Consider the following 13,998-nt stretch of genomic DNA (forward strand, 5'->3'; position numbering starts at 1 on the left):
ACTAAAATGTCATTGGGATTGATTCTCATTCTGGATTCCATCTCTGTTATTTAAGTGTTTTTACTTACAGCCCTAGGAACACGAGTGGCACTATGATCTAAACCACTGAGCCTCTTGGGCTTGCTGATCAGAAGGTCGGTGGTTTGAATCCCCACAATGGGGTGAGCTCCCGTTGCTGGGGTCTCCGTGCGCTCTGGTTTCCGTCACGGTGTTCTGTTGCACCAAAAGCCATTTAGTTATGCTGGCCACATGATCCTGAAAGCTGTCTCTGGACAAACGCCAGCTCCTTTGGCCTGAAAGTGAGATGAGCGCTGTACCCCATAGTCACCTTTGACTGGACTTAACTGTCCAGGGGTCCTTTACCTTTTATCTTTACTTAATAATAGCCCCCATGTTTGCAGAAGTACAAAAAATATATATATTTACGGGAAGAATCCTAAGCACAGGGGCAACAATGATCCAAAATAGCTCAGTGTGGTAATGTGAACTCCAGGCTGAGACTCTGGAAAACTACCATTACTGAGCTAGATAGAAACAAAGTTTTAGATAGAAACAAAGTTGTAGATTCTCTACAACTCAAATTCATATTCATGTATCTGTGTGACCATGTGTCACCTGTCTTGAAAGAGCTGCACTGTGAGCTGTCAGGCCCAACTGAAGGTGTTAGTAAAAGTCAAAGTGAAGTCTTGTTGGGGATGGCTTCACCTGGCTGCTGCCCAGTTGATGTTGACCTGTGACAGGGCCTTTTTGGTGGTGGTTCCCTGTTTGTGGAACATCCTACCTGATGAGCTGTGTCTGTCCTCGCTGTTTTTGACTTTCAGGAGAAACATAAAAACATTTCTGTTTAACGAGGCATTTGATGGCTGAAAAACACTGTTCCCAAGAAAATGTGATTGTTTTAAAAACATTTTAAACTGTTTAAATAGCATTTTAATTTTTGTTGTTTTAATTATGTGTTCACCACCCTCAGCTCCTTTTGGGATAAAGGGCTAGATATAAACTGAGTGAAAAATAGTATGCCCACATTAAAATGTTCACATGTTTGATTTCTTTATTGGTACTTCATCAATTCATGGGAATGAGCTTGATTCTCTCCTTCACATAAATTTTATGTAAATCCGTGGGATTACTACAAGTTTGAAGCACCAGGATTCTTCACACTGCCAGGAGGATGTGAAAAGGTTTGTAATTTACATTCTTCCTACTAATTTTCTCCTTGCATGGGGCTAATCAGGGGGACAATGTGGAAGGCTGTATTTATTCATAGTGGGTGGACAGCTCTCTCACTCTCATGTACATGGAAATAAAATAGCTCCATGGTAAACAGACTTATACCAGATGTAAAGTAGTCTCCTGTAGAAGCAGTTTCCCCTAGAACACCACATTGCTCAACTGACTGATGCCCCAGTCCTCAGCACCTACTGAGCAATAAATACTGCTGGTCCTCTTTCTCAACAATGATCTCCTCCGAAGATAAGTCGGGGGAATTAATTGATCTCCCTCAATATTGGGCTGTCTACATATCTATCTATCTATCATCTATCTATCTATCTATCTATCTATCTATCATCTATCATCTATCATCTATCATCTATCTATCTATCATCTATCTATCTATCTATCTATCATCTATCTATCTATCATCTATCTATCTATCATCTATCTATCTATCTATCTATCTATCTATCTATCATCTATCTATCTATCTATCATCTATCATCTATCATCTATCATCTATCATCTATCATCTATCTATCTATCTATCTATCTATCTATCTATCATCTATCTATCTATCTATCATCTATCTATCTATCATCTAGTATACCACCCTTCATCCAAAGATCACAGGGTGGTTCACAACATAAAAATATAAAATGAGAACGCAAAATACATAATAAAACAAAAACAAACCAATAACCCCCCTTCAGATCCAAATTTTAACAAACGGAGGACCCAAGAACCTTTGATGGCCTGTACTTGATGACCTCATTTTTCAGTCCTTGGAGAAGATAGCTGGGCTCAGAATCTGGGTTGTTGCTTTTTAGTTATTGTACAAGATGAGAGCATGACATAGTTCAGGATCAGGAGGCAACTTAGTGGGGACAGGCCTGGCCCCAGAGGTTGCCCTTGTCAGGAACACTGGCTGAAGTCCCCAGGAGCTTGGAAGGGCTCCTCACTGGCCCCGCCCAGCTGTGCCTCCATTTGGCACCCTCCCTGCTGAACACCAGGGTGCCTTTCCACAGCGGGTGGTGATGCTGCCTTTGAATGATAGCCAAGCTGAAGTCACACCCACAGTTCCCACCAGCCATTTTAAGTCACCCAAATATGCAACATTCCAGGCCATAGTCGTATGAAATAATCCAATAGATACGCCTTTTGGTATGTCCCAGAATCCTAGGACTTTCCATTTTGTTTTCTGATTCTGATGTTTTGAACTGAATTTTAATTTCACTCTGAATATCACATGGTATGCAAAAATAAATCCAAAACCCTCGACCCACCTAATTCCAAGTTGCTGCTCTACTTTCCTTGCAGTTCACAGGAACAGTGCAGTTTGGTAAATAATCCAGTTCAGTAGCTTTGCAAACATAGAAGTGCAAATCCTTTAATGTCTTGAGTTTCTTGAAAATAATAGGAAACCCTCTGAGAAAACTTCTACAAAGGAAGTAGATATCCTTTCTCTGATAATGAATAGGAGGACTGTTACTGAATGAGATGAGGGCATTAATTTTATGAGCAAGGGAGCTCTTAATGGAATTAAGGAGCAAATTCTTCACAGAGCACAACAAAATCGGCTGAGCTGTTTACATCCATACAAAGTCCAGACCAGGCTGTTATATTCAAGTGTGTGTTTGTGTGTGTGAACATCTGTACAATCTGTCAGTGAAACTTCCTTTATTCACTGGCATGTCATTTAAGAAAACTAAACTGATTCATGAGCTAATGAGGAAGAATAACCAAGATACTACGGCATTAATCCTCCATATCACTTCCCTGACAGACTTCTCTGTAGGTAGACGGCAAATTACGAAGTCGGCACTTGGCATGCTTAATTGTTTGCTTAAAAGTCAGCCTAACTCACCGCTTGCTTCAGAATTAAGTATTTTGGCAGAGCTCACTGAAAGGTTTCTGTATCCCATTGTTAAACATGCCATATTTATACACAGTCGTTCGCATGGGTTTTTCAAGCTCGTTGTGCCAGAGAAGCACCCTAAGAAAAAGCAGGGTGGCTTCATTAAGTTGCATTTTGAGGACAGAGTGTCCAGTAAAGTAGATTCAGTCTGCTAGGATCGGAGAAAAGATGATGCAATAGCATAGTTGATAGCGTTAAGAGGTGCAATACTACATTACAGGCTTGCTTATACTTGGCTTCTTTTCATATTGTTCATGAACAATGATCTGCAAAATAGAAGGTCACCTGAATCTCAACCTCTCAATCTGTAATACAGCAAATTCTGGGATAATATCTGGTATATTCAGGGTATTACCTTTGCATTGTTTATATTGCTTAGGGGTATGGAAACAGCATGCACGGACACTTCTTTGTTTGTATGCTGCATTACTGAAATAAATGTACATTATTATTTGACTGAAATTTTGTTAATATTTTTAAAAATGTTTTTAAAAGGATTAGAAGGACAGTATTGTCATGAGTCCCACGGCATCGGCTGGGATAGAGCAGGGGTGGCAAGATCTGTTGACGGAGGAGAAGCTGAAGTTGGAAGTGGGGAGAGCTCAGGCAGTGACTTGGGAGAGGGGTTTGCCCCATTGTTGCCAGATGTCACGGAAGGGGAAGGGGAACTGCCTGATTCAGTTTCAACCCCACCCCCTGAGAGTGGAGTTCCTGTGGTAGCTGAGGAGATGGATGACGGACCAGCAGGTCTGGCCAAATTGGAGGCGGCGGGAGTCAGAGAGTTGGACTCAGGTGTGGTCACCAAGGAGGTGCTGCCACCTGCTCCATCACAGATATACCTGGCTTGCCTCCCTTCCCCACGGGGCACACGCTTGCAAGCATAGTCTTCTAGCTTGGGAGGTGAACTGCATGCACGAACAAATGACTGGTCCTTCCCTACTCTTTAAAAGCAGAGCAGGAGGAACATGTGAAGTGTTGGGACAACCTCTCTGCTAATGTCTAGCCATGTACCTTAGAAATCTGCCTGTAGGGTGTAGAATTCTGTGTTCCTACACCTTGATGGGTGGCGCTGTGGGTTAAACCACAGAGCCTAGGACTTGCCAATCAGAAAGTCGGTGGTTTCGAATCCCCGCAACAGGATGAGCTCCCGTTGCTCAGTCCCTGCTCCTGCCAACCTAGCAGTTCAAAAGCACGTCAAAGTGCAAGCAGATAAATAGGTACCGCTCCGGCGGGAAGGTTAACGGCGTTTCTGTGCACTGCTCTGGTTCACCAGAAGCGGCTTAGTCATGCTGGCCACATGACCCGGAAGCTGTACGCTGGCTCCCTCGACCAATAAAGCGAGATGAGCGCCGCAACCCCAGAGTCATCTGCAACTGGACCTAATGGTCAGGGGTCCCTTTACCTTTACCTTTTATACCTTAAGCTGATGCTGAGACCATGTGTTGATTTCTTTAATAAAACTGTTGGGTTTCCTTGAGCCAAGAATCTGAGTACTGTGTCGGAGGATGGGAGCTACAACAAACATTTTAAAAACCAAGGTCTGGTTCACACAGAACATTCAGCAATCCTTTGCTCAGCGGCAGACGAAGCCGCTCAGGTACCTGGGGTGGCGCACCCAGGGGTGGGGCGTACCACCCATGCGAGCGGAGCACACCTGGTGGGTCTCTGGAGTCTGCCTGCCTCCTCCCACTCAGCCGCTCTACAGCTGGGGGGGAGGCAGCGGGCGGACCGTTTGGGCAGCGGGGAGTCTGTGCACCCAAGCCACCATGTCTCCACCCAGCATTTTGTCACCCCCCTCAGAGGTGACACCCAGGGCAGCCCGCACCTACCACACACCCCTTCGTCCACCTCTGCCTTTGCTTAGCCATAGGCTGGTTTGTTTGAATATCTGAGCCCATCTCAGCAGATTAAAACAGGTAACCATGACTTACGGAGAAGATATATACGTGTGAAGTAACTAGAGACAAATGTTTCAAGGAACACTTTATGCAGCTCACTGCATACTTAACTTTAATTGTCCCTATCAGCTAGGATGCTCCACTTTGCCCAAAGGACAAAACTGTCCATTTATGCACAGTAGGAGTAAAAGATGCAACCATTCCAGGAGTCAGACTAATCTTGCAGCCTTTTTTATGAGCAGTAATTACAATGATTCCACTTCTAAAGTATCCCAAACACCCCCAGAGGGCTAGAACTGGAAAGCCTTGCTTACAATTAGTGACTTCATTAAACCAACAGATATATTTGGGGAGTAAACTATAGTGCTGATATGCTAAACGGAACAGGAGGCGGCTCATGGAGACTAGAAGCAAAGAAGAACGGGGTATTGTTTTCAGGTGGGATGATTTACCTGTGCACTGCCCCTTACAACCTAGCCTCCGCTCTCTCTTCTGTAAAACCTGCTGCAACCCTGCTATATTAAAAGTATCTCTAAGTGGTGTGCAAAAAACTGAAGTAACAGCAGACAGCTTAAATGAAATAATACAAAAAATACACAGTTACATATAAAAATGTTACCTTAATACAAAGTTACGCTAGAGAGAGAGAGAGAAGGAAGGTTTGTCAGAAGGAAATGAAAGGAGCTATGGATGTATAAAAAAAAAAGCAGAGACATCACCTTGCCAACAAAGGTCCGTATAGTTAAAGCCATGGTTTTCCCAGTAGTGATGTATGGAAGTGAGAGCTGGACCATAAAGAAGGCTGATCGCCGAAGAATTGATGCTTTTGAATTATGGTGCTGGAGGAGACTCTTGAGAGTCCCATGGACTGCAAGAAGATCAAACCTCTCCATTCTTCAGGAAATCAGCCCTGAGTGCTCACTGGAAGGACAGATCGTGAAGCTGAGGCTCCAATACTTTGGCCACCTCATGAGAAGAGAAGGCTCCCTGGAAAAGACACTGGTGTTGGGAAAGATGGAGGGCACAAGGAGAAGGGGACGACAGAGGACGAGATGGATAGTGTTCTCGAAGCTACCAGCATGAGTTTAACCAAACTGCAGGAGGCAGTAGAAGACAGGAGGGCCTGGCGTGCTCTGGTCCATGGGGTCACGAAGAGTCGGACACAACTAAACGACTAAACAACAACAACATGGATGTATATCTATATATCTATATCTATATATCTACCATATTTTTCCGTGTATAAGATGCCCCATGTATAAGCCGACCCCTATTTTTTAACTTCAAATTAAGAAATTACGGTAAATTATTTAGCTTTTTTGCGGTGGGGGAGGTCACTTCTGCCAATCGCTCACCCACCTGCCCGCTACTACTGATCGCTTGCCGCAGCCACTGCCGATCGCACAACTCGCCGCAGCCGCCAATTGTCTGCCTGCTCACCACCACCAACAGCCCACCCACACACTTGCCGCAGCTGCCAATCACCTGCCCACCTCGCCACAGCCGCCAATCGCCTGCCCAATTGCTGCAGCCACAGCCAATCGCCAGCAGGCCTTGACACAGCCACCAATCACTCGCCCAATCACCGCTGCCAATCTCCTGCTTGCTGCTGCCATTAATCACACATCCCCCCCCCCATATTCACTACCTGTGTATAAGATGACACCCAATTTTTGCCTAATTTTTTTTTTGTAAAAAGCATCTTATACGCGGAAAAATACGGTACATATCTATATCTCCTTTCATTTTCCTTCTGACATACCTTTCGTCTCAGCCTTCAACTCATCTCACCCACAAATGTCTCAGAGTGAGAAAAATTCCTGGAAACAATAAACATCACCCTGGTCTCTCACTCTATGCTTGATGCTATTTCCTCAGGCTGCCCACAGCTGTGTCCCATTCAGAGGCACTCTCCACACCCAATTCCAGGAGCAGCAGGTTTGCTGAGTTTCTCAGAGGATGGGGAAAGGGCCGCCCCCACCCACAGCTCTTTCTTCACTCTCCTCCTCCAGTTGCCCTGTTGAGCTTACACTGACAAGGACAGAAGCTTTTTACCTCCTCACTTTTCCTTGCTGTTTTCCTTTTCTTTTTTAAATACAGTGGTACCTCAGCTTAAAAACTTAATTCGTTCTGGAGGTTCTTTCTTAACCTGAAACCGTTCTTAACCTGAGGTACCACCTTACCTAATGGGGCCTCCCGCTGCCGCCGCGCTGCCAGAGCACAATTTCTGTTCTCATCCTGAAGCAAAGTTCTTAACCTGAGGTACTATTTCTGGGTTAGCGGAGTCTGTAACCTGAAGTGTCTGTAACCTGAGGTACCACTGTAATGGCATTAGCTCCAGGGCTGGCAAATTCTCTCTCTCTCTTACACACACACACTTTAGTGGTGGATCCAGGAAATGAAGAGCTTTTAGATCTGGTGGATCCAAAGCCTCCCTTGACCCCTGACCTTTTCACCCTTAGCACCCCTGGAACATTACCAACAGGCCAGCTGTAATGGCAGAGCTTTCCTCTGCAAACTCTCCTCTCCTGGACAGACCTCTTTCTCAATCCATACTAAGTTGTCTACACTTGAATCTGAATTCAGTAAGCAAGGTACAACAAAGTATACAGATGGGGTATGTTTTCATGGAAAACTCATTTCTCTCTTGTGACTTTTTATATTAGTAAAGCTGGTCCATACAGCACTCAGACAACTAGTACATGGTTCTTCTTGTGGAGCAGGCCAAGGAGCCTTGCTTTCCAAGTCTTGTAATGTTTCAGGCTTGTTGCTCTGTCTCCCAGTACCATGCAATCCAGTACCATTTAAGGACCTGGGAGTGTTAGAAGCAAATTTACAGGGGTTAAATCTTTCCTTCTTGCCATTTCTGTAGCTACTTGGGGGAAGACATGTATCACAACATTTCGCAAAAAAATCATTAGAAGCAGGCTGTCACAGACTGTTTATAAAATAGCACCAGGGAGCTCTTCACAACAATAGTTTAGGCTTTCGAGTCTTGGTTTGTTTGAGTAACAACCAGCAGAAGACAAATTTTATTGCAAGGTGACATTATGGAAATGTGGAGATTACCTTGTAAACTGATGGCACTGGTGTTCATTGACATTTCTCAATGTATCTCCTGTCTTTATGTCAGTGGGGAAACAAATTATCTTTAGTCCACTGGTGGAAGAAATCCAATTGTCCATATTAGATTAGCTGTAGTTAGCTTTTTGGGGCAGCAATAACTCCCTATTTACTGGAATAATTTCTCTTTGGTATTGAGGTTTTGGATCAAGTGGAGCAATTATTTATCACAACATAAAAAAGTAAGACTGTAGTGGGGAAAAGAAACTCTCTGTAGAAACTAAATTATATGTCTTGTTTTCCCCTCATCAAAGGGATAAGAATAATCTTTGTGGAAAGTGAGCTCTGTGAAATTTTGCAGAAATGCTACATTGTATTTTTCTTAATAAATCTGATGTGCTTTTCTTTCTGCTATGTCATGCAAACATCCCGTTACCATGCATACCATTCAATTCATGCTGGCACTATGATTAGTTGAGAAAGTGGCATTGCCAGTCTTGTGGCCTTCTGAACAACTGAATGAGGTGTAGATCAGATGGCTTAGGACATGCTAATGTCCTTGCCGTTGAAGGTTTTTGCACCATTCATCTTATAGAATGTTTAGTGGTATCATTTGTAAGAGAGAAACATGTAGTAGCAGTGAGGCAAATCCCCTCTGTTGCACAGCGGACTTCAGATATTTTCCCAGCTGCATGGGAGCTCATATCTGAAGCAGCCTTTAGGAAGTAGATCATCTGAATGACCAAGCCAAGTGGGTGGGGAGCAGTCAGCTTGGTCTTTCACACTGAGCCAGCCTTGTGACAGGAGAGAGGGCGTCGATTCCATGGGAAAGGCCGTGCAATTAGCTACTTCCCACAGGGTTAGATCATTTCAATGTTCTCCCAGCCACGTAGGAGTATATGAGAGATTATCTAAAGGGCCCCTGAGAATGGCAAAATCAGCAAAGTTTCTATCTTGGTATGTGGGACAGGCTGCAGAAATCCCATAGGGACTTGAGAATCAATGACACACCAATTAGGTTGTTGAAGTAGAATACTGTTGGCATCCGTCTGTCTCAGGAGACAATGGAGGAGAGCACCTTTGGGAGTGAAGTGCAGAGATTTAGCTGAATGAACTGGGAACTCTGCAGATCTAGCCGGATACATCAGACTCCAGCCTACGAAGGCAACAAAGAAAATACAGAAGCTACGATTTGCACCAGGAAAAAAAACACCTGTGACTAGGTGCACTCATGATTAAAAATCACAGAACACAAATCTCTTAGGGGAAAGCCGAGTGCCAGATCATGCAAATTGTAGCCCAAGGCAGAAGAAATCTCCTTCTCCTTCCCTAGGGATGGCTGTGGATTTAAAGACGTGGTTTAAAATTCATTATTCTGCTGCCAACGTTCAAAAAAGGACTCCATTGGGATATTATATGCAGAGCTCTTCCATGGATCTTTTGTAAAATAGCAAATTACAGAACATAAAGCCATGAATCTGTATGAAAGAAAGGAGCGCTTACTGTCTCCATGGTGGGAGTGGTGACTGCAGCCTGGTGTGGCCATGGCTGGGCGGAAGTGGCCATCTGATTCCTGTGTGGCTGGGGGAGGCCGTCATTTCCCCCTCTTCTGGCCGCATGGGCTGCCAGAGCTTGTCTGCAATTTAGCCAATAGCAGGCTAGCTAGGGGGCATGGCTTACGGCATGGACCAGAGCAAAGACTCCAAGGCTCAGTCTTCTCTCTGGTCTTCGCCCCAGGCATATAAGTGGGGTCTGCCCAGACCCGGCAGCTCATTCGACGTGGGATTTAATACAAAATACAGCCCAAGGCTCAAGAAATCTCCTTCTCTTTTTCTAGCGAATAACGATGGCTGCAGATTTAAAGACTTGTTTTAAAATTCATTATTCTGCTCCCAACGTTCAAAACAAGACTCCCTTGGGATATTACACACGGAGCTCTTCCATGGATCTATTGTAAAATAGCAAATTACAGAACATAAAGCCATGAATTTGTATGAGGGGAAATTGCTTGACTAGATGGTGGGTTTATAACTCTTTGAGAGAAACAATGGTCTAGGTAGCAATGCACACAAAGTTGAAACCCTCGCTCTGTTTGCAGGGACATAGCTAGCTGCTCCAGCACCTGGAGTGGCGGGGGTGGGGTGAGCTGCCCACGGGGGCACCGTGGCGATCCGCTCAGGGGGGCACCGCGGTGAGCTGCCCACAGAGTCCGCCTGGCGGACGCAAGCCCCACGGTGCCATTTTGGGCAGTGTGGGGGCCCCGAGCCACCACATCACTCCCAGGAGAGATGTGTGGTTTGGAGGGGGGCCACTAGGGGGCGCATCGGAAGATGGCTGACAATAACATCTCTCCAGCCCACACAAGGTAATTTGGAGGCTATGATGGGGGTAATTAGCCTCCTTAACCCCCCAGGATGGTGGGGGGGATGGCCCTTGCCTGCTGTGCCCTATACCACCCCCGAATTTGTGGGGATGGGGGCACTAGGCACAAAGCCCTCCTGTGGGATTTCGGCACTCCTGGACACCGTCCCTGATTCGCGCCACTAGTTGCAAGAACTTCAAAAGAAACAATTTGGACAAGACGAATTGCACATACTTCAAGGAAGGAGGGGGAGTAAAGACTGCTAACAGAAGAGATCTCTGATAAAACAAGACAAGAATAAAACATGAGAAGATACGCCAAGACACGGTACAGCAAATGACTGATGGGGGAGGGGAAAAAAACTTTCCTTTCTTTTCTTATGTGATTAAACAAGAATCCCCTCCCTTTAAGAGTCAGAAAAGTCGTTTTAAGGACTTAAGCTGTGGATTTAAGGCTGTGTGGAGATAAACTTTCGAACCAAAGCATGTTTCAAGAAGAGCCTGGAAGGTATTAAGAGCTTTGAAATGACGCAGTTAAAAATGTCGTCGCCATATTGGGAAGCTCTGTTGGAGGTCTTGAGTCTGGGAGGAGAAAGAGAGAAACAAGCTGTTTATATATTGTGGATTAAATTCCTCAGTGGGACTTAAGAGCGACAGTTTCGCAAGATTATGATGGAAAGAGCGATGTTATCTATGAAGGAGATGATATGTGGAAACCATCTTGATTTGAGGATTGGAAGAACGGAAAATTCACACAGGATTATTATTACTATTGGTGTTTATCGGCTTAAGGAGACTATCAGAAGAGATCATAAAGAAAAAAGAAATTATATGAACAAGATGTGATGTGGAAACAGCAAGATAAGATGGGATAGAATTATGAACTTTGTCTGGACTGATTTGGACATTAACGCAGTAGCAAGAAGATGATCAGAATTCCCCTTCGGATCTTGAAGTATGGGTCCCCCCAACAAAATTTAAAATTTGGCTTTGTAATTCGGAATTTATGTGATGTGATTTAATCTGATGTGATTGGCCAGTTAATAAAAATTATTTAAAAAAAAGAGAGAGAGAGATGTGTGGTTTGGGCACGCTGCAGGCCAGGCCCCATGGGAAGTGCCCCCCCCCACAGTGTGCCATTTTGTCACCCCCTCAGGGATGACACTCGGGGCAGACCGCACCCCCTGCACCCCCTTCCTACGCCCCTGTTTGTTTGTGCTTTGTATGCTAAAAAGACAAATTAATCCCTGAAGTTAAATCCATTTAGCTCTTCAGAGGAAGAAAAGGCTTATTGAGTCCTACAAATGGTCCTTCAAAGCCCAGGACATCACCTATGCCTTTGGAAGAAACTGCAAGATAGTAAGGAAACAATGAAGTGCTTCCTCTCTGCCCCCCCCTTTTTTTACTGTAGGGCTGTGGAAAATGGAGACATTCAAGTAATGAATTAAAAAGAACTGCCCTGAGGTGGATGAAGAAGAAATTTAATAAATAAACAATGAACAATAACATAATAAAATTCAAGAGACCCCTGAACAGGTCTGTCCCTTTCATGTGAGTTTTGGCGAGTAGAATATGCCTATAGACAGGAAGTAGTCCATTTTCATAGCTTTCTTTCTCTCTCTCTCTCTCTCTCTCTCTCTCTCTCTGTGTGTGTGTGTGTGCATGTAATGTATATTGTTATAATTTCATTTTATAATGTATTTAACACAGAGAGAATTATAACAACAGACAAAAATTGAAGGATGAAAAACAAACCTATAAGATAGGTGCATAGAATGAGTTAAAATAGCAAAGTCTAAGTAAAAACTATCAACTTCATCCAGTGCTTTTTTTCTGGGGGGATGCATACCCCTAAAGATTTTGTGATTTTTTGTACTTTTGTCCATTTACTGTATTTATTTTTCCCAATTTGAACTAAAAAATGGTGATTTCCTTGAGCCAAAATGGGAGTACCTCTAAACATTTTTTTTCAAAAGAAGCACTGGCTTTATCGGATCAACTATACTATAGCATAGCTTCCACTACTGAGACCTGTTGAAAACAAAGAAGGAAGATGAAACTCCATGGAAATTTTTTTTACAGAGAACGAACCTTATAAATTAGATAGTCTTTCATTTTTAAAGGGAGAGAGGTTGCATTGGCTTGGGGATGGAAATCTGTGGAAGATCAGTTGTTTGCAAGTGCCCTGGAAGGAAGCAGAGGTCATTACGGGGATTGTAGAAGGATGAGTGGATTTGGAATAGCAGTGGGGATGGGGGCTAATATTAGGCCTTCAAGATGTTTATGGAGTGCAACTCCCATTATCCTCGGTCTCTAGCTATGCTGACTATGGTTGCAGGAAACTGGAACTGAAAAACAACCCCTTTGCTAACCCTGATTTGGAGACACTGCCCTGGGAAGAACCTCACTATAAGGACCAGGGAAGGAAAACTATTCCCCATCCCACCCCCTGCCCTCTCTCACACACCAAGTTTCCAGACACCCAGTCCAGATGATTCCTGACCCTGTGCTATGCTTCTCCAAATGGTTGTTTTGAAAATCCATCTGCTTATTTTGATTCCTCTGCATGAAACACCTAATCTGCCTTGGCTCGCAACTCTTCCCCTGCCTTTGCTATGCTCCACGCTTCAGCTCTTCTGAGAAAAGTCTAAGGTTTGTTTAAAATCCTTTCTTATACATTTTAAATGTGCTTTTTGTGGTGATAATGGCAAACCCCCTTGATGGTGTTAGTTTCTGGCCTTTAAAGAAACATTAGCATACTAAATAAAATTGTAATTGGTGGTGTGCATCTAAGAAACTGGTAGGATAAATCTGAACTCACAAATAAAATTAACCTGCAAAACGCAGAAACCCATCACATTTACACGAGCATTAATGATGTTTTGAAATCACTTGCACCTAGTCCTGGTGTTATATTAGCACCATTAAACTCATAACTCAGAAGAAGAAAGAATTGGTGGCATTGAAATCTTGGGATTTGCTAGCATTTTTTATTATTGACATAAATAAAAATTTTGGAGGCAAAAAGAAATCCTTTAATATCATAATATTAATCTTTATTATTTTATTATTTTTACCCCACCCATCTGACTCAGTTGCCCCAGTCAATATGGCTTGATCACTTTTGTATTCCCACTGAGACCTGATTTATATGTCACATAAACAGTTGGTATGACTTCAGTTCTGCCGAGAAAATTAAATCTTGTGAACACCTTCCCACATGGCTTCAGCCGTGCATAGGAACATAGGGAGCTGCCTTCTTCTGAGTCAGACCATTCTATCTTGCTCAGTATTGTCTAAGAGGTGCAAAACTGCATCTGGCCCTGATCCTCATCCTTGCACATCCCATGGGCCAAACTTGCCAGGTGAGTGGAGCCACCCACCTGTCAATCATCTGACATCACAATGACCCCAGGTGACCCATTTTTGCCCACATGGTTTCAAATCAAACCACATGGGCAGAAAAGTGTGCGCAGTGCCCCCCGAGCACTGGCAAGCAGCTGGTCATTGCTGCTGGGAACGCCCAGAACAAAGTACTTCCC

This window comes from Podarcis raffonei, chromosome 2, assembly GCF_027172205.1.
Source record: "Podarcis raffonei isolate rPodRaf1 chromosome 2, rPodRaf1.pri, whole genome shotgun sequence".
Lineage (NCBI taxonomy): Eukaryota > Metazoa > Chordata > Lepidosauria > Squamata > Lacertidae > Podarcis > Podarcis raffonei.